We start from the raw sequence: 25,281 nt of genomic DNA on the forward strand, positions 1-25,281 counted from the left end.
TGGGCCCAGGAAAACCACTTGTCAATTAGGCAAGTCCTCAATAGTACTTGTGGTCTTGAGGTGAAATAGAGGTAAAGGGCTGGGATGGTGAAATGTGGGCTAGTGAATAAGCCTCAAATTGTGGCAGGTAATGGCCTAAGGTGTTGCCTCAAACTTTTGAGAAATAGGAGCACATCTAGGTCAGGTAAATAATAAATTCTTACCCCTGTGTGAAGATTCCTCAGAAGTCCTTGTGGAGGAGTGAGCCTTTGCCCTGAGCTAAGCAGTTGAGCAATTACGGCCCAGCTAGGAAATCACCCACGTGGCGGCCGGAGTGCACCATCAAATGATGCGGCCTGTCCAAAGATATGTGGGCCTGAATTGGCCTAAGGCTTCGGTGTTAGATAGGTGAATTACCACTCTGGATATGAGGTAAGGACACAAAAAAGGCTATCACTCCAGTGATTATGCCAGCAAGTAGGCTCCAGGTTCAGATTGGGGAAAAACGTGAGGGCGTAAAGTAGCTGGCAGCCGTTATGGGTTACCCTCAAATGATGTTCCACACCTCACTGATTACCTCCGACCTCTCTTCTCAATTTGGGCAGGCTACGAAAATTAACCCCTGAAGTCCGCCTCAGGAATGGCCCTCAGGTCTCTGTCCAAATGGCAACGATGCGATGGAGGTACGTGCACACCCTGTTAATGGCGGCCTTTCGCGCCACTCCGGCAGCTCAGATGCCGCATCGAAGTTGTCTTCCTGGGCACAACTGGTAGGTAGAAATGGTCTTGGGGGAGCCCATCCAATATCTGGCAAACAGGAACGGTTGGCGCTCGGCAGTATGCCGGAAGCGGAGAGGGCCAGCTTCTAAATTAGTTGTGGCAGCGTGGGCCGTTTATGGCCGTTGGATGTCTGCAAATATCTTCCTCCTGAGTAGAATAAAAAGAATTAGTCATGTGGTGCAGAGACACCGAAGCGGAGCCCCGACCCTTCGGTGTCTTTTGTGATGGCTCTGCCAAGGTGGGACCCTGCCTGCAAACACAGAATAGTCCGGAATATAGATGTCCGCTCATAGATTGCCACCAGATGGTTGGTGTCTGACCTTAAGGAAAGTCTAGACTAGATGAATCCTTAAAAGATTAGTAAAAATTACGTTTTCTTCCCTAAATACTAGCAGAGCTCTTCACATCTGCGACCATTCGGCTCGGTGGTTAGCTCCGCCCCTAGAAACAATTGTTTTATGTTTGGTTAGAGAATAAAGTAATATATGGGACACCCCATTATGGGCTAGATTACAAGTGGAGCACTAAATATTGCATGCACACAAGGGATATTAGCACTCCCCTTTGTCATACCAGCACATGCTAATGTGCGCTGGTATTACAAGTTAAGCACAATACGAATGCGACCTCACATTTGCATTACTAGAAAGCATTGCGCTCACGAGAGCGCACTTCCCTAGGCTCCAATGGGAGCCTCATTCTGATGCTGTCAGAGACGGCACCGAACCTAAGCACAGAGAAGGGGGTTAGTCACTCAGCGATTGCAGTATTTTAAAATATATATATGTACATGCCTAAATACATATATATATTTATGTGTTAATATGTGTATATAAAGAGAAAATACGGCAATCCTGGAGATTACGAATAAAAAGTCTTTATTTAAACAAATGGGGTTTAAAAGCGAAAGGCACACACAGATAAAAGCACAGCAGGTGTGGCACTGTCTGGCTTACGTGTTTCGGCTTGGAGCCGTAGTCATAGCCTATAGTGCTATGTGTCACACCTATAATATATCCATACCTAAAATCTAATTGGTTAAGAAATGAAAGACACACCTGTTGCTTAACTACTCTATACAATGTAATGCTAAGTAATACACAGACCTCCAATGCAATTACAGCACTAACCTAGCATACTAATATACAGAGTCTAGTAAAGGGAAAAGTAAAGTAAAGCAGATAGAATACACACGATCTAGACAATATGAGAGAAATACTTATATGGAGAAAATTGAGCATTAAATGTGCATGAGAATCAACAGTTAAATACAAAATATTCGAAATATTAAGAAAACGGAGAAGCAAAACATAGGAGTTAATACATCCTATATACCCTAACCCTTAGCATAATTCAAAGTAAGCTCAAAGGCATAGTAGAAGGAAGGTAATCTTTTTAGATCACTCTCAGAATGCTAGAGGAGGGGCGATTGTTTATGCTAAATGCTAAATATAAGATCTAAAGAAAATCTATGCTAATAGTTCAACATGTTGTGTGCTACTGTATGCATGAAAAGCATATATAATTAAGGCTTAACTGTAAAAGATACATAGTTTGTAAGTTGCTCCCAGAAGGATTACCACAGATTCATGATGTCGTACTTCGAGTTGAGACCATTAAGGATGTGAGTGCTCATTGTAAAAATCCAATGTGCCTCTCTCAACTTAAGTAAACGATCTGTGGAACCCCCTCTTTTAGGTCTGTAGACCCTTTCTATGGCACTCCAGGAAAATGAAGACAAATTGCCCCCATGATATACCCCAAAGTGCTGAACTACAGGGGTGCTGGATTTGGCTGTAGTGAAAGAGGAAAGATGTTCCCTAATTCTAGTGTTTACATCTCTGGAGGTGAGACCTATGTATTGAATTTTGCATATTGAACAATTAAGAATGTAAATCACATTTGTACATGTGCAGTTTAAGAGCGTTTTAATATTAAACGTTTTTCCTGTAACGTAACTTGTAAATGTATTCCCTGTGTGAACAAACTCACAGGGTTTACACTTCTTATGGCCACATTTGTGCATGCCCTGGTGTCTGATCCAAGCACATGCTTGATTGGTATTAGTGGGCAGCATAGTGGGAGGCAACAGAGATCCCAATGTGGGGCCTTTCTTGTATGCACACCTGACCCCCCTTTTAACTGTTTCAATTAGTTTATCATCTGCCTTAAGTATATTGAAATGTTTGCGTATGATAGAACAGATGTCATTGTATTGTCCACTATGTGTGGTGACAAAGGTCACTCCATCAAAATGCTTAGAGTCAGTTCTCTGTCTGTCAACTAGAAGACTAGCTCTGGTTTTAAGATTAACTGTGTGTTTGGCCCTACAGATGGCTTTTTTTTTGGGTATCTGCGTTGATATAACCTGGACTCAAGATCTCTGGCAAGTGTCTTGAAGTCACTGTCATCTGAACAGTTCCTTTTGAGCCTGATCATCTCTCCCTTAGCAATGGCTTCAGGGACATGTTTTGGATGGCAGCTCGTACCAAACAGGACAGAATTCCCTGAGATGGGTTTCCTATAGGAAACTGTTTTAACTTTACCATTGGGGAGTCCTATTAGGGTAAGATCTAGGAAATTGGCACTTTTGTCATTAGACACAAAAGTAAATTTGAGATTCATATCATTCCTGTTGAGGAATGAACAGAATTCTTCAGCCTGCTGTTGGGTTCCTGTCCAAATAAAAATCGTCTATATATCTCTTGTATGTGGATATATAGACGCGGAAGGGGTTACTATCTCCAAAGATGTGGAAAAATTCCCAGAACCCCAGGAAAAGGTTCGCATACGAGGGGGCAAATTTCGCCCCCATCGCTGTTCCACATCTCTGGAGATAGTAAACCCCCTCAAACACAAAAAAGTTATATGTTAGGAGGAACCCTACCACTTTCACAATGAAACAATTGAAGTCTTCAGTGTAATTTGCAACATTGTCAAGGAAAAAACATATGGCCTTCAGACCTATGTCATGGGGTATACAAGAGTAGAGTGAGACAGCATCCACGGTCAGCCATCTGGATTGAGATGTCCAGGTAACATCATCCATTAGCTGTAAAACATGTTTGGTATCTCGCAAATACGAGGGCAATGAAGTTACCATCGGCTGTAGGATGCTGTCCACCCACTCAGATAGATTACACAACAGGGAGTCTACCCCAATCACAATGGGACGACCCTTGACTTCAGAGAGGGACTTGTGAACCTTGGGAAAATGATGAAAAGCGGGAATCTTTGGAAAATCAGGAACCAAATATGCAAAAGTTGTCGAATCAATGTAGCCTGATTCCATTCCCTCATCCAAAAGATCCACAAGTTCCCTCCTGAAGACAGAGGTGGGATCACCTTTAAGGATGGAATAATCATCCTTATTATTAAGTTGCCGTAATGCTTCAGCAACGTAAGCTTCACGGTCAAGAACAACAGTCATTCCACCTTTATCGGCTTTTCTTATACTGATACTGGAATTATCTTTTAACTCTTTAACTGCTGTTCTTTCCCTGAAGCTTAGGTTGTTCTTGGGTCGTTTGTTTGACTGTTTGAGGGCAATAAGATCCTGTTCCACCCTATTGTAGAAAGTTTCCACAATATTTCCCCTGACTTGTATAGGGTAAAAGGTGGATTTAACCCTCCTAGAGGGGCCTCTACTGTTTGAACCTTGCGAATTGTGTGTGGACTCTGACTGTAGTTGTTGCAGAGAAACCACATCACAGGTTTGTGAAAACGAAAGAGACTCAACGTGAGTTGAAGTCCCCTGTTGTTCACTATCATTAACCCCATTAGTAGTGGCAAAAAACTTTTTCAAAGTGATATTCCTAATGCATTTGTTTAAATCAAGTAAGGTTTTAAACACATCAAAATCATTCATGGGTGAAAATTTTAAACCCAAACTAAGTACTTAAGATTGATCAGTGGTAAGTGATATGGATGAAAGATTAATGACATTGTTGTATGTGGCATTTATTTGTACTTTGACATTGGTTTGGCCTGTCTCAGCGGGTATCTCTGTTGTCCCTGTGAATTGTGATAAACTTGTGTCTTTGATTTGGTCCCCCCCCCTTTGTGTGAAATCTGGTCCTGGGGAAAAACCTGTTCTATAAGACCTGTATTCCCTGTTGATGCAGTGTTATAATGTGTGCAAGGCTGAGGTACAGAAATTGGGTACATCGGATAATTCGAGTTAACAGTTGAAGTGTGCAATGTCTCAGCTGAGTGTATCATAGGGGTAATTTCATACCTATGTACAGATTGTAAATTACTCTGTGTTTCTCCTACAGACTGAGGTTTAATGGTAGTAGCACTAGCAGTTAGACCTGGTGTTTGAGTATTAAATGTTTTGTCACTGCCATCAGTGCTATATTCTGTATCACTTCCAGTAAAGGTTACATTTCTAGTATTATTTGTCTGTCTATGTCTGTTCCTTTGTCCCCTTCCTCTCCTCCCAAACCTTGGCTGATTTTGTCTAAGTGTAGACCTTTGTTTTTTACTCCATATATACACTGTATTATTAAGTTTATCGTTCTTGTCTCTCAAAAATTTAGTGTGTTTCCTCTCCATGATTGTGGATCTGCTAGTGGCTAGTATACCTCTAAGGATATTATCAAATTTAGCAAAGTCTGAAACTGTACTACGTAAGTTTAGTTCTGCCTGTAACTCTGCAATTTCTAATTTGACTTTTTCAAGTTGCTTAACCTTATATTGTAACATAAGAAGCATCAAGTTCAGTGAGCAATTAGACAAAACTTGATTCCATTCCTCCACAAAGTCTTTATCATTACAGTCCACATCAAAAGTGGGGAATTTAAAAAATTCGTAGGCCTCTGGCTATCATTTGCAATGACCGATATTTTTCAATTGTCCAAATGTCCCACTGAATTTTGGACTCCTTAATAAGCAAATTCTCCATCATGTCAAAAAGTGAACTAAGAGTCAGTACACTCTTATCCTCAGAGAAAATCACTTCACTGTTTACAGTCCCTTCTTGTCTTGCTGTGTAAGGCATCAGGGAATAGAATTGCTGACTAGGAGGTTGTATAGAGGTGTGAGCCATTTCGTCCATATTGCTGTGGGGAGCCCAAGGCTTATAAATGTGTGTGTGTAAATAGTGCTACTACTAAGTGTTGGTACAGCCAGTAAAGTACCCAAATAATCAATCATACGTCAGAAAAAACTCAGTAGTACAAAACAATGAATGTAGTGAATTACCACTTTTACCAGCTACTATTTGGTGGATTACAAGCGATAGACCAGCCTTCAAATGGAATACGATATAACAATTTCCAATGCTGCAACGTTTGTTGCCGGAATCAGTCCCCCCACTGCTGCCCAAGTATTTACCGGTATTCTTATGGATCTCAGATGCACGGCTACCTTGTACCTCATTCGAGTGCTCGTCCTTCTGCCGGCTCTGCTGCTTGGCGTCCTCGTGGGTCTGGGAATGTACAGCGTATCTCCACTTTCGGCAAACGCCGAATCCTATTGGCTGGTTATGATGTCGATCAGCAGGAACCAATCGTGATAGAAATCAAGCTGAAGATTCACCTGTAGCTGTAGAATGAAAACACACACCTCCCCACAGCACATTCATCCAGGAATCACTGGCAATGGCATAAAGAGAAAATACGGCAATCCTGGAGATTATGAATAAAAAGTCTTTATTTAAACAAATGGTGTTTAAAAGCGAAAGGCACACACAGATAAAAGCACAGCAGGTTTGGCACTGTCTGGCTTACGCGTTTCGGCTTGGAGCCGTAGTCATAGCCTATAGTGCTATGTGTCACACCTATAATATATCCATACCTAAAATCTAATTGGTTAAGAAATGAAAGACACACCTGTTGCTTAACTACTCTATACAATGTAATGCTAAGTAATACACAGACCTCCAATGCAATTACAGCACTAACCTAGCATACTAATATACAGAGTCTAGTAAAGGGAAGGGTAAAGTAAAGCAGATAGAATACACACGATCTAGACAATATGAGAGAAATACTTGGGCAGCAGTGGGGGGACTGACTCCGGCAACAGACATTGCAGCATTGGAAATTGTTATATCGTATTCCATTTGAAGGCTGGTCTATCGCTTGTAATCCACCAAATAGTAGCTGGTAAAAGTGGTAATTCACTACATTCATTGTTTTGCACTACTGAGTTTTTTCTGATGTATGATTAATATGTGTATATACACATATTAAAACATTCATATATATGTATATTAGCATATACATATATATTTACTTGGAATGCACAGAAGACCACAATGTAAAGCACAAAACTGCCTCGAGCTCGTGGTAGCAATAACCAGAGGATTGTTATGGCTGTTGCACACCTGCAAATGGGCAAATTTAAAGCTGTAATTCTCTCTGGAGGCTGTTGTCCAACTGTCTCGTAAGCCAACCGAATAACACTTTTCAACCAGAGAGAAAAAGTAGAAGTAGCATTACGTTTACCAGAGAAAAGTAGGGCATTAGATTGTCGAAAATCTTTAGTTGCTTGTAGATAAAATATTAGAGCATGCACAACATCCAGGTTATGCAACAGGCGTTCCTTCTGAGAAGAAGGATTAGGACAAAAAGGAACAATAATTTCCTGATTGATGTTGCAATCCAACACTACATTTGTCATGCCGCGCCGCTCTAACCGTTGCTAGGGGGGTGGCGTCTCCTTCTATGCTCATTCTCAGGGGCAGTGTTGGCTCTGGAGGCGTGCGGTGCTGACGTCATCGCCGCACGCTCCAGATGCCGGGCAGATCTCTGAGACGTGAATCTGCGCCTATTTAAACCTGGGAGGAACTATCTGTCACTGCCCAAGTATAGGTATTGCCTTGTGTGCTCCTGGGTGTGACAGATCATTCTTCCTTGTGCCTCTTACTATTGCTGAATCTGCCTGCCTGACTAATCTACCTGCCTTAACCATTAAACTGCTGGATTGCTTACTGTTGCTGAACCTGCTTGCCTGACTACTCTACCTGCCTTTACCCTTAAACTGCTGGATTGCTTTCTGTTGCTGAACCTGCCTGCCTGACTACTATACCTGCCTTAACCCTTAAACTGTTGGATTGCTTTCTGTTGCTGAACCTGCCTGCCTGACTCCTCTACCTGCCTTAACCCTTAAACTGCCAGATTGTTTACTGTTGCCAATCCCTAACTGCCTGACCCTTCTAGTGGTGTGCCCTTGGACTGCTTTTCTGTTGCCAATCCCTGCCTGCCTGACTATTTAAGTGGTTTATCTCTGGACTACTCCACTGTTGCCACTGGGGAGTACCCTGCCTGTGGTGAGTGCCACTCTCCTCATCTCCTTATCTTTCTCTGCTCTGGGATATTCCCTATCATTCCGGCTCGACCCCGGGATAAGAAGACTACTGGCTGAGTTTGGTCTGATAGAGGAATATCCCATGAGCATTACAACATTAGGAAGAAATTCCAACTTAGTACGAAGGACTGCCTTATCCCCATGAAAAATAAGGTAAGGGGTATCACACTGCAGAGCCAAAAGCTCAGAAACTCAGAAGAAATAGTGAGGAGAAACAAAACTTTCCAAGATAACAACTTGATATCAACAGAATGCATAGGCTCAAATGGAGCCTGCTGCAAAACTCTAATAACAAGGTTAAGACTCCATGGAGAAGCAACAGGTTTAAAGACTGGCCTGATTCTGACCAAGGCCTGAACAAAAGATTGAACATCTGACAGATCTGACAGACGTTTGCGTAAAATAATAGACAGTGCAGAAATCTGACCCTTCAGAGCACTAACTGACAAAGCTTTCTCCAGGCACTCCTGAAGAAAAGACAAAATGTGAGGGATCCTCACCCGACTCCAGGAGAAACCCTTCGATTCACACCAATAAAGGTATTTATGCCATACCTTATGGTAAATTTTGCAAGTAACAGGTTTACGAGTCTGAAGCATGGTATCAATGACCATCTCAGAAAACCCACACCTAGTAAAGACTAGACATTCAATCTCCAAGCAGTCAGCTTCAGAGAATCAAGATTTGGTTGGAGCAAGGGACCCTAAAGCAGAAGGTCCTTCCTCAAAGGTAACTTCCAAGGGGGAAGAGATGACATCTTCACCAGGTCCGCAAACCAGATTCTGCAAGGCCAGACAGGGGTGATAAGAATCACTAACACCCTTTCCTGTTTGATACAAGCTATTACTCAAGGAAGTAGGGCAAATGGGGGAAACAGGTACACCAGACCAAAGTCCCAAGGGACCGCCTGAGCATCTATCAGCGCTGCTTGCGGGTCTTCTTGACCCGTATCTTGGAAGCTTGGCATTTAGACGAGATGCCATCAGATCCAACTCCGGAAGTCCCCACCTGAGGATTATTATTGAGAAAAACTTCTGGATGAAGAGCCCACTCCCCTGGATGAAAATTCTGCCTTCTCAGATAATCCTCTTCCTGGTTGTCCACCCCTGGGATGAGGATGGCAGAAAGGAGACAAATGTTAGACTCCACCCATCAAAGAATGTGAGACACCTCCTTCATAGCTAATGAGCTCCGAGTTCCTCCATGGTGGTTGATATATGCCACCAAGGTGATGTTGTCCGATTGGACTCTGATAAACCAGACCGAACTTAGTTGAATGTAGAGCATTGAAGATTGCACTCAACTCTAAGATGCTTATTGTGAGAGAAGAATTCTCTCGAGTCCAAAGACCCTAAGCCTTTAAAGAACTTTAAACTGCTCCCCAGCCCGACTAGCTGACATCTGTGGTCACAATCTCCCACAACTTTGGGATATCTTTCACATACAATATTCAAAAAGAACAAATTGAATTTCTTGATTTGGTCCTTGGTAGATCTCCAAATGGACAAATATCATCAAAAACCTTTTTCAAGACAGTTGACAAGATGATTATGATACACAGGCCAAAATTATTGGCGAGAGATTTCTTGAAAAAGGCTATCCACCAGACCTGATATCCAGGGAGATGGATAGGGTTAGGGAAGAAGATAGGTCGAGTTATTTCATCAATAAAGCCAAAAACCAAACTGTTTTCAAGGATACTAATCCCCCCCCCTCTTCATTACCAGATATAATTCTAACCACCTTGCAGTAAATAAAATTCTCAATAAATACTGGTCTATTCTTACCAATGATCCAACCCTCAAGCAACTTTTGGGTGATAAACCCAAGGTAGTATACAGGAGGGCACCAACTTTAAAAACGGCTTTAGCCCCGAGTAAAATTGTTAGGGACAAATCCACCAACTATAATTTATCTCCATGCATTCTATGGGACACTAACAAACAGAAGTCTATGGTATCCAAATGTTTTAGAAAACGTTGTGGTATGTGTCGTTTCATATCACACAGAGTATCCTCGTTTACATCTTTTGTCACAGGGGAATCATTTGTGATCCAGAACCATATGACATGTGAAACATCTTTTGTAATATATTTGCTTAGTTGCAAATGTGGGGTGCAATATGTGGGTTGCACTTGCCACAGGGTCAAAAAAGATGGGGTGAACACTCCTATAACATCAAAAAATTATCTAAATCTCACAGTGTCTCAAGACACTGTCTGAATTTCCATAAGACACATAAAGATCCCATGAGGATAACACCAATAGAGATGATATCTAGATCAAATAAGGATGCTTTTATAACTCTTAGGAGAAGAGAATCCTTTTGGATCAAAAAATTAGTCACATTACAGACTTTTGGCTTGAACGAAAATTTAGACATGGCATCTTTTTGATTTGATTTATTATCAGCTTACTCATTTCTAGGGCATAATCAATAAGTTATGGTTATTCAGAATTTTTAGGGATCACTCCTGACTCTGTTCAACTTCTAGGGATCACTCTTGCCTCTGTTCAACTTTATTTGGCACAGGAAGAGTCCTTCTTATTTTCCCTTCCCTTTTTCCTTAGGGTGGTCTGTCAAGGCAGACTGCTCCCTCCCACTATGTATCATATAGGATCCCACATCATTTATTCTTAATTAATGGTTAGTTAGTCCAGGTATTATTGTTCTAGGTTGTGTAATTCTTTATAAATGGCCTCCACGATTGTGCTCATGCATGGATCGAGAAAGCAGACTTATGCTGTTTAAATTTCTTTCTATTCTAAGATTGTATCCCCTTATATCAGTGAGATGGTCAGTGAGATGTTGCCCTAACTTATTATTAGTTTATAACATACACTGACTGTCATCACGTTACATATATGGTATTAATATCCAGTTGGATCATTCAGGTGAGTTGGTATAGGCACCACAATCCCTGTTTCCGAACCCCTTAGTCCTAGCCCTTTAGCTAGTGCTTTTATCTGGTATGAGAGAGTCCTCTTATTTTCTTTCTCCTATATTCCTTCTAGCATGTCATTAGCACATTACATAGAGAATATCACTATCAGAAGTGCCCGTTATATTGGGCCATTGCTCACATATGCGCATTGTGCATAACATTCACTTTCTCCCCAAAGCATTATTCACATTTCACTTATAAATTTCTAATGTATTGTTCTCATACTATACCTAGTTAATCACACATCGATATTACACACATTCCACTCATAACCATTATGAGGACAGATCACCACAGCACAATTTGCACATCACCCTATTTTATATCACTATTCTCATTTCATCATCGCATCATGGACAAATACAACATGATATTTAATTATCAGTATATGATGACAAAGTATTAATAATTTAAAATAATAATACTACATGTATTGATTTGAGTTGACCGCTTATAAGATGCCCAATACATTTGTATAGTTTGTTCTTAGAGTTGCGACTCAACGCTTGGTTCACAAGTGCAGGCATTCTTGGCATACATTGGATAGCCCGGTCCCTGCCAACGGGATAGGATCGCCTAATGTTACTGGTTCAGGTATTCACATTTTTTGTGTGGGCTGACACCTCTATTTGCAAGATTGAGGTTGTACATATGACACACAGTTTGCTGACGCTTTCAGGTTAGCCCATCCCATCTAAATATGCCAATGCAATCATTGGTTCAAGATTTTACATTATACAAATAGTCCACACCCATCTACACATGCCAATGCAATTATTGGTTTAAGACTTTACGCTATACAAATAGTTCACACTCAAATGTCGAGTCAATACCGCATATAGTGGTTAAACCAGGTTAAACACCGGCAATTCACCGGATCAGTGTGAAATACACTGATCTACAAGGATCGCACATATAATAGCCTTATACCCAGTGGGTGTCAAATATGCACCCGTTACCAAGGTCTTACAAGATTTTCGGCAAACAATCTCCACCTTCATTGATCTTTGAACAATCAGCTATCGTGCAATTTGACATCAGGAAGTAGGAATGTAACTAACAAACATTTGGGTCTGCAACAATAGTTTGATATAAGTTTGACAGTATTGTTTTTCCTGCCCTGACACTATTATTAAGTTTCACATCTGATTTATCATTTTTCAAGAGCATGGTAATGCTGAAATTGTCTTATAAGATGTTCAAGACAAACATATAGAGTATGATTAATGCAGACTGAATATGTATGGGGAACATTTCATTATATGTATTAGTTCTCACTTGCTCATGTATATTTTATGAAGTATAATTTTATAGGAAATGTGTGTTCTATTCATAACAGATTTATGTTTATGTTTATTATTAACAATACACAATGATTATCTGACTTTATGCATTATACTTTTTGTATGGATATGTACACAGTTGATTATTTTGACATTAGCATGGTCTGCTGAGGTTTGGTTTTTGCACTGAACTATGTTTGGGCTGATGGTTACCATACCAACCTTGTTGCAGACAGGTGCTAACACTTAATGACCATCAAGGTTGGGCAATCTGATTGGCTAAGGAGTAGGTATAGTTTTGTATAAAGCAAGTGTATTCTGAATGTGTTTTGTAAAAATTTTTAGCCTGATGAAACAGCTTGTTATAGCTGAGAAACGCGTCGCATTTTAAATAAAGATTTTTATAGAAATACACTTGCTTTTTTCAATGGAGTTCTTTATTACCATTTGAATGCTGCTAACACTTTGATTGGCACCTGAGAGTTATCCTGCTTTCACCTGGAGGGATCAGTCTACTGGGCGACTGTTTGGTTCCAGTTTGCAGTTTATGCACCTGCAGGTGCTCTGGATCTTGTAAGTAAGATTGCTCAGTTCACCATTTACTTGTCTAAACGTTACTGGGCTATGGTCTGCATATTTTGTGTCCACTCAGGAACCTGTTAACCACTACTACCAAGGACTACAATTGACTCCTGATGTGCACCAGTGAGCTGGACCACTGAGAGACTCCAGTCTGCCCCAATAGCACCAATGGGTGCGTCTCCTTTGTGAGTATTCAATTGTTACTTTTGTGGATTGCATTTTCTGGTTTCTGGCTGTACTAGGCCATGTTTGGCGCCTCTGTGTTCTCTCTTTTTTCAGTTACCAATCTTTTAGGCATTAGTTTAGTTTTTTATTTGTGTTGCATGAATATTTGTGATGTTTGATAGGTTATAGGAGGCGCCCCCTAAGGGTAGTAATACACATTGGTGTGTATTGCACCCTCACTTTTTCTTTTATCTCCCATAATGACCTCAGGAAGCATGTTCCCTGGGACAGATGGTCCTGGAAGATCCACCAGGATAGAGAGCCTCTCGTCTGGGTGTCCAAGACTATCTTCTGAGATAGATCTGAGTGGTCTCCATTCCATTGTCTGAGCATGCATAACTGCAGCGGTCTCAGATGCAAACGAGCAAAAGGTATAATGTCCATGGAAGCAACCATCAGACCAATTACTTCCATTCACAGAGCCACTGAATGACGGATAGAGGACTGAAGAGAAAGAACTGAAGCAAGACGTTTTGATTTTCTGACCTCCGTCAGGAAAACCTTCATAGTCATTTAGTCTATGACCATCTCCAAAAACCATACCCTGGTGTTAGGTACCAGGGAACTCTTTTTCAGATTTACTTTCCACCAATGGGAACGTAAAATAGCCAACAGAGAGACTGAGTGAGATTTTGCTAAATGAAAAGATGGCGCCTGAACAAAGATATCATACAGGTACAGAACCACCGCAATTCCCTGAGATCTGATCATCACCGAAAACACCATCTTCGCACATTCTCCCGATGTACAAGGCTAAGAATGACTGGGGGATTATGGGCAATGGGAGTGACACTTAACAGCTCTGCTGGGGTGTTTTTTGCCTCCTCCGGCTGGCCAGGAGTTGAATTCCCACTAGTAATTAGAATGGATTTGTGGTCTCTCCATGCCATTGGAAGGGAAAATATGTTTATTTATATGATAAGCCTCCAGATTTATAGCAAATTTAAAACAAGCAGTCAAGTCAGGGACAACTCCCTTAATGCTATATGGTGCACCTTACTTTAGTTAGGCAATGATATGGAAAGTTCCTCTGCAGATTAAACAGTCCCAATCATCAAGTAGTAAGGGATTAGTGGCCCTGTGTGTATGGCTGTACAGACACTCCTGTATCCGTTCTGTTTAGCTGCTCACTAGTAGTGAATTTGCAATGTTCCTGCTTCTGGATAAGTCTCTGCTCCATCGTTCACATACTTCAGAGAATAAGTGGTGTCAAAGGTGTGGCTTGTCAATGGAACAAACCTCTCCTTTATTATACTTTGAAGTAATCTGAATAATCTGCTTTTTGGATTACAAACTATCCCCTCATAGCTTATCAGCCTCTTCAGTAAGGCACCCCTCTGCCCTCAATTGGACATTATCCAGGGGGAAACTTTTCAGGCAACAGTTAAACTCTACTTTCTGACTCCTCTGTATTGTTTGTCATGGTGCCCCACACCAGTGCTGCTAAAATGTCTGAGTAAAACCCTTACCACTAGATTTAGAGTTTTGTCGGTAAAGACCTGCGGTGCTAACGAGCCTTTTTTTCCAGCGCACTCTTAAGACAACGCTGGTATTACGAGATGTCTGAATGGCTGCGTTAGCCTCAGAAAAGTGAGCGTTGAGCAAAATTTAGCTCCACTGCAACCCTCAATACCAGCGTTGCTTACGGTAGCGGTAAGATGGAAAAACATGCTTGTGCACGATTTCCCCATAGGATACAATGGAGCTGAGCTGGCTGAAAAAAAACCTAGCACCTGCAAAAAAGCAGCGTTCAGATCTTAATGCAGCCCCATTGTTTACTATGGGGAAATTAATTTTATGTCTACACCTAACAACCTAACATGAACCCTGAGTCTAAAAACCCCTAATCTTATAATTATTAAGGCCTAATCTGCCGCCCCCACTATCGCTTACACCTGCATTATACTATTAACCCCTAATCTGCCGATCCGGACACCGCCGCAACCTACATTATCCCTATGAACCCCTAAGCTGCTGTCTCTAACATCGCGACACCTATATTATATTTATTAACCCCTAATCTGTCCCCCACAACGTCGCCGCCACCTACCTACACTTATTAACCCCTAATCTGCCAACCGGACATCGCCGCCACTATAATAAATGTATTAACCCCTAAACCGCCGCACTCCCGCTTCGCAAACACTATAATAAATTGTATTAAACCCTAATCTGCCCTCCCTAACATTGCGCCACCTACCTACAATTATTAACCCCTAATCTCCCGCCCCCAACGTCGCTATATTAAAGGTATTAACCCCTAAACCTAAGTCTAACCCTAACCCTAACATCCCCCTAAGTTAAATATAATTTAAATAAAATTACTATCATTAAATAAACTAATCCTATTTAAAACTAAATACTTATCTATAAAATAAACCCTAATATAGCTACAATATAACTAATAGATACATTATAGCTATTTTAGGATTTATATTTATTTTACAGGCAACTTTGTATTTATTTTAACTAGGTACAATATCTATTAAATAGTTAATAACTATTTAAAAGCTACCTAGTTAAAATAATTACAAAATTACCTGTAAAATAAATCCTAACCTAAGTTGCAAATACACCAAACACTACACTATTAATAAATTAATTAAATAAATTACCTACAATTATCTAAACTAAAATGCAATTCAATAAACTAAATTATAATACAAACCCCCCCCCACTAAATTACAAAAAAAATTACAAGAATTTTAATCTAATTACACCTAATCTAAACCCCCTAATAAAATAAAAAAGCCCCCCAAAATAATAAAATGCCCTACCCTATACTAAATTACAAAGTAATCAGCTCTTTTACCAGCCCTTAAAAGGGCTTTTTGTGGGGCATTGCCCAAAGTAATCAGCTCTTTTACCTGTAAAAAAAAAATATAATCCCCCCCCAACATTACAACCCACCACCCACACACCCCTACTCTAAAACCCACCGATCCCCCATTAAAAAAACCTAACACTACCCCCCTGAAGATCACCCTACCTTGAGTCGTCTTCAGCCAGCCGGCCACCGATGGGACAGAAGAGGACATCCGGAGCGGCAGAATTCTTGATTTGATCAGGGCAGAAGAGGTCCTCCAAGCGGCAGATGTCTTCATCCAAGCGGCATCTTCTATCTTCAATCATCCGGAGTGGAGCCATCTTGAATCCATCCGGCGCTGAGCCATCCTCTTCTTCCGATGTCCTAAGGCCGAATGAAGGTTCCTTTAAATGACGTCATCCAAGATGGCGTCCCTCGAATTCCGATTGGCTGATAGGATTCTATCAGCCAATCGGAATTAAGGTAGGAAAAATCTGATTGGTTGATTTAATCAGCCAATCGGATTGAAGTTCAATCCAATTGGCTGATTGGATGAGCCAATAGAATGCAAGGTCAATTCTATTGGTTCATCCAATCAGATTGAACTTCAATCCGATTGGCTGATTAAATCAACCAATCGGATTTTTCCTACCTTAATTCTGATTGGCTGATAGAATCCTATCAGCCAATCGGAATTCGAGGGATGCCATCTTGGATGACGTAATTTAAAGGAACCTTCATTCGGGCTTAGGACATCGGAAGAAGAGGATGGCTCCGCGTTGGATGGATTCAATATGGCTCCGCTCCGGTTGATTGAAGATAGAAGATGCCGCTAGGATGAAGACATCTGCCGCTTGCAGGACCTCTTCTGCCCCGATCGGATCAAGACTTCTGCTGCTCTGGATGTCCTCTTCTGTCCCATCAGTGGCCTGCTGGCTGAAGACGACTCAAGGTAGGGTGATCTTCAGGGGGGTAGTGTTACTCCTTGCCCCCTCTCAACCATCCGCCACTCAGTCTCTCTTATGTAGCAGTTCCTGCTCATCTGCCCACAGTCAGGTGTCTGTTAAGGACATGTTTGAGTGTAAGAAGCCAATTTCCCAAAGTCACCCCCTTGCCCGGCGTCTGACAGCTGGCTTGTCTGAACTCTTAGCCCGCCAGCTTTTACCATACAAGCTGGTGGAGTCTGAGACATTCAAAAAAATTGTATCTATTGGGACACCGCAGTGGAAGGTACCCAGCCGAAATTTATTTTCACAAAAGGCAATCCCCAACCTGTACTCGATTGTGCGAAAGAAGTAATGGCATGTCTGGCACACAGCGTTGGGGCAAGGGTCCATCTGACCACTGATAGCTGGTCTGCAAAGCATGGTCAGGGAAGGTATATCACCTACACTGCGCATTGGGTAAACCTGCTGACAGCTGACAAGCCTGGAATGCGTGGCTCTGCAGAGGAGTTGGTGACACCGCCACGACTTGCAGGCAGGCCTGCTGCTACCTCCTCTACTCCTCCTACTCCATCCTCTTCCTCGGTTGAGTCCTCTTCTGCTGCTGCGTCTTGCTCCACATCAACGGCAACCCCCAGCTCCCCAGGTACTATTCCACATCCCGGATACGGCAGTGTCACGCCATCTTGGGGTTGACTTGCCTGAAAGCAGAGAGTCACACCGCACCAGCACTCCTGTCTGCCCTGAATGCACAGGTGGATCAGTGGCTGACTCCGCACCAACTGGAGATTGGCAAAGTTGTTTCTGACAATGGAAGTAATTTGGTAGCGGCATTGAAATTGGGCAAGTTGACACATGTGCCGTGCATGGCACATGTGTGTAATCTGATTGTACAACGCTTTGTGCATAAGTACCCAGGCTTACAGGACGTCCTGAAGCAGGCCAGGAAGGTGTGTGGCCATTTCCTACGCGGCCATGGCGCACTTTTCAGATATCCAGCGGCGAAACAATCTGCCAGTGAGGTGCTTGATTTGTGACAGCCCGACACGTTGGAATTCAACACTCCTAATGTTTGACCGCCTGCTACAACAAGAAAAAGCTTTTAACGAGTATTTGTATGACCTGGGTGCTAGGACAGCCTCTGGGGAGCTGGGGTTTTTTTGCCACGTTACTGGACGCTCATGCGCAATGCCTGTAGGCTCATGCGTCCTTTTGAGGAGGTGACAAACCTAGTCGGTCTCACTAAAGGCACCATCAGCGACATCATACCATTTGTTTTCTTCCTGGAGCGTGCCCTGCGAAGAGTGCTGGATCAGGCCGTAGATGAGTGTGAAGAGGAAGAGGAAGAGTTGTGGTCTCCATCACCACCAGAAACAGCCTTATCAGCATCGCTTGCTGGACCAGCGGCGACGCCAGAAGAGGATTGTGAGGAAGAGGCGTCAGAGGAGGAAAGTGGCTTTGAGGAGGAGGAGGAAGACCAAGCACAACAGGCATCCCAGGATGCTCGTTGTTGTCACCTATCTGGTACCCGTGGTGTTGTACATGGCTGGGGGGAAGAAGATACCTTCAGTGAGATCAGTGAGGATGAGGAACGGGACATGATTAGCTCGGCATCCAACCTTGTGCAAATGGGGTCTTTCATGCTGTCGTGCCTGTTGAGGGACCCTCGTATAAAAAAGCTGAAGGAGAACAACCTGTACTGGGTGTCCACGCTACTAGACCCCCGGTATAAGCATAAAGTGACTGAAATGTTACCAAATTCCTGCAAGTCAAAAAGGATGGAACAGTTTAAAAATAAATTAAAAAGTATGCTTTACACAGCGTATAAGGGTGATGTCACAGCACAACGGGAATCTAACAGGGGAAGAGATGAAAGTAATCCTCCTCCTCCCATGACCACGCCGGCAAGGACAGGACGCTTTCCAGACATGTGTGAGAATACAGGTCTGAATTTCTACTTGTTAATATGTATTTTAATAATATAGTGATAGGAAATGTATGTAATCACAATCACCATTAATATCATATTTTAGATATAAGGTACCTGTGTGAATACAAATTTACTAGTGGATTTGTGCTTAATGTCACAAACTATTATTCTTCATAGTTGTGACAGACACTTTAAATAAATAATGTTAGATCAGACATAAGTTACGGAATGAGATTATGATGAAAAATGTAATACTGATAATGATATTATTAATTGGTGGTTCAGTGTTATATTGCGCAAATGAGGTTTGAATCATAGTATTCAGATAAAGATGTAAAATGATCACAAACAAATGGCAGAGACGTTTTACACATAAGTTCATTCAGTAATGCATTACCCTCAGATTATGTCCAAGCATGCTTTTTATAAAACCGTTGGTGCACATACCTTTGATGCAGTGGGTTAAAGTTTGCAAGAGGAAGCGTGTCTTACTTAAGTAATGGAGATCCGTGCGACTGTAGTGGAGACAGGAAAGCAGCGACTGAAGACAGCAGCGGTTACCAACTCTGGCGTGCTGCGCAGAGTATATGGAATAACGGAGATGACGTCAGCACCAGTCTGTGCGTCTGAATCTAGGCTGAAACAATTAGGGCTGCAGATTCACGCAGCTGCTAGCATAACAAGTTAAGCACTCCTTGAAGTTAGGAGTTAGGTTAAGCAACAGTAAGGTTATTCCTTTTGAAAAAGGATATTGCAGCAAAAAGAAATAAGTAAAAAAATAAAAGTAAAGTTCAGCTCAGTATTAAAGATTGGCTTAATAAACCTAAGAATACAAAGAGACTAGTTGTAGTCTCAAATGCTCTTTAATAATCAAGCAATGTCTTCTGGGAAAAGTGGAGTTTAAATAGGATATGTTTGGGGAGGAGAACTTGTCTTAAAGGCACAGTGAAATGGCAATTGTTGACACGTGTTGTTAATGGAGGACATGCGGACATTTTTAACTCCTATGCATAGCCACAGCCCTTCGGGATCCAGCCTCAGAGAATGACTTAACTGTCAGGTAGCAGACTACCTCACATTAACTGCGGATCTCGACACTCTGAGGAGCGATGGACCCCTTGACTACTGGGTGTGCAGGCTTGACCTGTGGCCTTAGCTATCCCAATTTGTAATCCAACTTCTGGCCTGCCCCGCTTCAAGTGTCCTGTCAGAAAGGACCTTCAGTGCAGCAGGAGGTATTGTCACTGAGAAGAGAAGTCGCCTAGGTCAAAAAAGTCTTGATTATCTCACCTTTATTAAAATGAATGAGGGATGGATACCGAAGGGACTGACATTGTGCGATACATTCGAGTAAAAAAGGCCTGATAAGATGAGCTGCCTTGGGCTACAAATGGTACACATGCTGCTGTATTTTATCTTCGAATGCCGGATGACTTGCGTGACTTATCCGCAAACAACTAGGGTTCAAGCCCCAATGTTTTAAGGCACTTTCTAACTGTCAAACAAACATCAATTTTTCTGGCCGCTGCTACAGCAGCGTCTGCAACAATAGCTAATTTTTCAGGCATTTGTACATGCCTAATTGTTCTGGCCTCTGGTGCTGCACTGTGGCTACAAAACCCAAACCAAAAAAAGGCACATAACAGTGATTAAACTGTTAAGAATAGTACTACTTAACACACCACTCATATCTGGTGGCACAGTAGATTGCACGCGCAGTGCCCCAAATTTGAAGTAGGAGGACCGACCAAGCATCTTTTTCCTTCTCCTGGTTCCTAAAAATTATCTCCGGGTTCCTAAAAACGATGCCATACCTGTACTCGATTGTGCAAAAGGATGGCATATGGGGTCTTTCATGCTGTCGTGCCTGTTGAAGGTCGGGGACCCTCGTATAAAAAGGCTGAAGGAGAACGACTTGTACTGGGTGTCCAAGCATCTTTTTCCATCTCCCGGTTTCTAAAAATTATCTCCGGGTTCCTAAAATCGATGCCATACCTATACTTGATTGTGCAAAAGGATGGCATATGTGGTGTTTCATGTGGTTGTGCCTGTTGAGGGTCGGGGACCCTCGTATAAAAAGGCTGAAGGAGAACGACCTGTGCTGGGTGTCCAAGCATCTTTTTCCATCTCCTGGTTCCTAAAAATTATCTCCGGGTTCATAAAATCGATGCCATACCTGTACTCGATTGTGCAAAAGGATGGCATATGTGGTATTTCATACTGTTGTGCCTGTTGAGGGTCGGGGACCCTCGTATAAAAAGGCTGAAGGAGAACGACCTGTACTTGGTGTCCAAGCATCTTTTTCCATCTCCCGGTTCCTAAAAATTATCTCCGGGTTCCTAAAATTGATGCCATACCTGTACTCGATTGTGCAAAAGAATGGCATATGTGGTATTTCATGCTGTTGTGCTTGTTGAGGGTCGGGGACCCTCGTATAAAAAGGCTGAAGGAGGACGACCTGTACTGGGTGTCCAAGCATCTTTTTCCATCTCCCAGTTCCTAAAAATTATCTCTGGGTTCCTAAAATCGATGCCATACCTGTACTCGATTGTGCAAAAGGATGGCATATGTGGTGTTTCATGCTGTTGTGCCTGTTGAGGGTCGGGGACCCTCGTATAAAAAGGCTGAAGGAGAATAACCTGTACTGGGTGTCTAAGCATCTTTTTCCATCTCCTGGTTCCTAAAAATTATCTCCGGGTTCCTAAAATCGATGCCATACCTGTACTCGATTGTGCAAAAGGATGGCATATGTGGTGTTTCATGCTGTTGTGCGTGTTGAGGGTCGGGGACCCTCGTATAAAAAGGCTGAAGGAGAACGACCTGTACTGGGTATCAAAGCATCTTTTTCCATCTTCGGGTTCCTAAAAATTATCTCCGGGTTCCTAAAATCGATGCCATACCTGTACTCGATTGTGCAAAAGGATGGCATATGTGGTATTTCATACTGTTGTGCCTGTTGAGGGTCGGGGACCTTCGTATAAAAAGGCTGAAGGAGAACGACCTGTACTGGGTGTCCAAGCACCTTTTTCCATCTCCCGGTTCCTAAAAATTATCTCTTGGTTCCTAAAATCGATGCCATACCTGTACTCGATTGTGCAAAAGGATGGCATATGTGGTCTTTCATGCTGTTGTGCATGTTGAGGGTCGGGGACCCTCATATAAAAAGGCTGAAGGAGAACGACCTGCACTGGGTGTCCAAGCATCTTTTTCCATCTCCCGGTTCCTAAAAATAATCTCTGGGTTCCTAAAATCGATGCCATACCTGTACTCTATTGTGCAAAAGGATGGCATATGTGGTATTTCATGCTGTTGTGCCTGTTGAGGGTCGGGGACCCTCGTATAAAAAAGGCTGAAAAACAACGACCTGTACTGGGTGTCCAAGCATCTTTTTCCATCTCCCGGTTCCTAAAAATTATCTCTGGGTTCCTAAAATCGATGCCATACCTGTACTCGATTGTGCAAAAGGAAGTCATGACTCATGGCATATGTGGTCTTTCATGCTGTCGTGCCTGTTGAGGGTCAGGGACCCTCGTCTAAAAAGATTGAAGGAGAACGACCTGTACTGCGTGTCCAAGCATCTTTTTCCATCTCCCGGTTCCAAAAATCCATGCAATATACACGTCCCCTGATAGGGGACACCACAGTGGAAGGTACACGGCCACAATTTCTTTGCACAAAGGCAATCCCCAACCCCAACCTGTACTTGATTGTGCAAAAGAAAGTAACCTTACCATGGGTCCCAGACCAGACCGCACGTCTTTGTAATTCTCTTTCTGCTCTGTCTGTGAATTTATATATCTATCAAATCAATCTATTCATCTATCAAATCTATCTAGCTATCAATCGTATCTATCAAATGTATATTGCATCTATTGATCTATGTAATTCGTATCTATCCAATGTATATTGCGTCTATTGATCTATGTAATCTATGTATCTATCTATCAAATCTATCTATCTCGTGGTCGGACTGTTTTGTGACACTGACAGCCACTTGTGTTTTGGCCAAATTTTAAGTAGGAGGTCCGGCCAAGCATCTTTTTCTATCTCCCGCTTCCTAAAATCCATGCCATATACACCTCCCCTGGCGCCACAACTGCCTCTGGGAACCTTACCATGGGTCCCAGACCGCACGTCTTGTAATTCTCTGTCTGTGAAATTATATGTCTATCAAATCTATCTATTTATCTATCAAATCTATCTAACTATCACTCATATCTATCAAATGTATATTGCATCTATTGATCTATGTAATTCCTATCTATCAAATGTATATTGCATCTATTGATCTATGTAATTCGTATCTATCAAATGTATATTGCATATATTGATTGATGTAATTTGTATCTATCAAATGTATATTGCATCTATTGATCTATGTAATCTATGTATCTATCTATCAAATCTATCTATCTCGTGGCCAGACTGTTTTGTGACAGCCACTTGTGTTTCGGCCAAATTTGAAGTAGGAGGACCGACCAAGCATCTTTTTCCATCTCCCGCTTCCTAAAATCCATGCCATATACACCTCCCCCGATAGGGGGAGTAACAGGTATTAAACTGCTAAGAATAGTACTACTTAACACACCACTCATATCTGGTGGCACAATAGATTGCACGGGCAGTGCCCCAAATTTGAAGCAGGAGGACCGACCGAGCATCTTTTTTCATCTCCCGGTTTCGAAAATCCATGCCATATACACATCCCCTGGTGCCGCCACTGCCTCTGGGAACCTTACCATGGGTCCTGTCCAATTCTCTGTCTGGTGAAATTATATATATATCAAATTTATCTATTTATCTATCAAATCTATCTAACTATCATTCGTATCTATCAAATGTATATTGCATCTATTGATCTATGTAATTCGTATCTATCAAATGTATATTGCATCTATTGATCTATGTAATTCATATCTATCAAATGTATATTGCATCGATTGATCTATGTAATTTGTATCTATCATATGTATATTGCATCTATTGATCTATGTATCTATCTATCAAATCTATCTATCTGGTGGTTGTGCAAATTGACTGTTTGCGGTTGTTTGTGGTGAGTTACACGGGGAGTTTGGTCTGTCACTGTGAAGCGGGCGTAACCCTTACACTACCTGATCGATACAACATCATGTTAGGTGATTTATGCCCTTTATGGATTAAAAGCAGACTCTACATCAACTATGTAATTTCCGTGGGAGTTTTGCCATGGATCCCTCTCCGGCATGCCACAGTCCAGGTGTTAGTCCCCTTGAAACAACTTTTCCATCACTATTGTGGCCAGAAATAGTCCCTGTTGGTTTTAAAGTTCACCTGCCTATTGAAGTCTATGGCGGTTCACCCGCCTATTGAAGTCTATGGCGGTTCGCCCGGTTCGCCGGTTCACGAACAGTTGCGGAAGTTCAAGTCCGCCGTTCGCGAACCAAAATTTTTAGGTTTGCGACATCACTACAGATAAGTCTCAAGATCTTCCTTGTGTATGTTACACAGATGCTAACGTATTCTTTCCCTCAAGGTCCTTGTCATCTCTCCTAAATACTGTAAATTACATGAGAATCTTATATAATATAAAAAAAAACACAATTTATGCTTACCTGATAAATTTATTTCTCTTGTGGTGTATCCAGTCCACGGATCATCCATTACTTGTGGGATATTCTCATTCCCAACAGGAAGTTGCAAGAGGACACCCACAGCAGAGCTGTAATATAGCTCCTCCCCTAACTGTCATAGCCAGTCATTCGACCGAAAACAAGCCGAGAAAGGAGGAACCATAGGGTGTAGTGGTTACTGTAGTTTAAATTTTAAAATTACCTGCCTTAAAATGACAGGGCGGGCCGTGGACTGGATACACCACAAGAGAAATAAATTTATCAGGTAAGCATAAATTGTGTTTTCTCTTGTAAGGTGTATCCAGTCCACGGATCATCCATTACTTGTGGGATACCAATACCAAAGCTAAAGTACACGGATGAAGGGAGGGACAAGAACAGGAAGGGAGGGACAAGAACAGGAACTTAAATGGAAGGAACCACTGCCTGTAAAACCTTTCTCCCAAATATAGCCTCCGAAAAAGCAAAAGTATCAAATTTGTGAAATTTTGAAAAAGTATGAAGCGAAGACCAAGTCGCCGCCTTGCAAATCTGTTCAACAGAAGCCTCATTTTTAAAGGCCCAAGTGGAAGCCACAGCTCTAGTGGAATGAGCTGTAATCCTTTCAGGAGGCTGCTGTCCAGCAGTCTCATAGGCTAAGCGGATTAAGCTTCTTAGCCAAAAAGAAAAAGAGGTTGCCAAAGCCTTTTGACCTCTCCTCTGTCCAGAGTAGACAACAAACAAAGCAGATGTTTGACGAAAATCTTTAGTAGCTTGTAAGTAAAACTTTAAAGCACAGACCACGTCCAGATTGTGTAACACAAGGATGGAACCACAATCTCTTGATTGATATTCTTGTTAGATACCACCTTAGGTAAGAACCCAGGTTTGGTACGCACGAC

This window comes from Bombina bombina, chromosome 5 (genome assembly GCF_027579735.1).
Source record: "Bombina bombina isolate aBomBom1 chromosome 5, aBomBom1.pri, whole genome shotgun sequence".
In the NCBI taxonomy this organism is placed as follows: domain Eukaryota; kingdom Metazoa; phylum Chordata; class Amphibia; order Anura; family Bombinatoridae; genus Bombina; species Bombina bombina.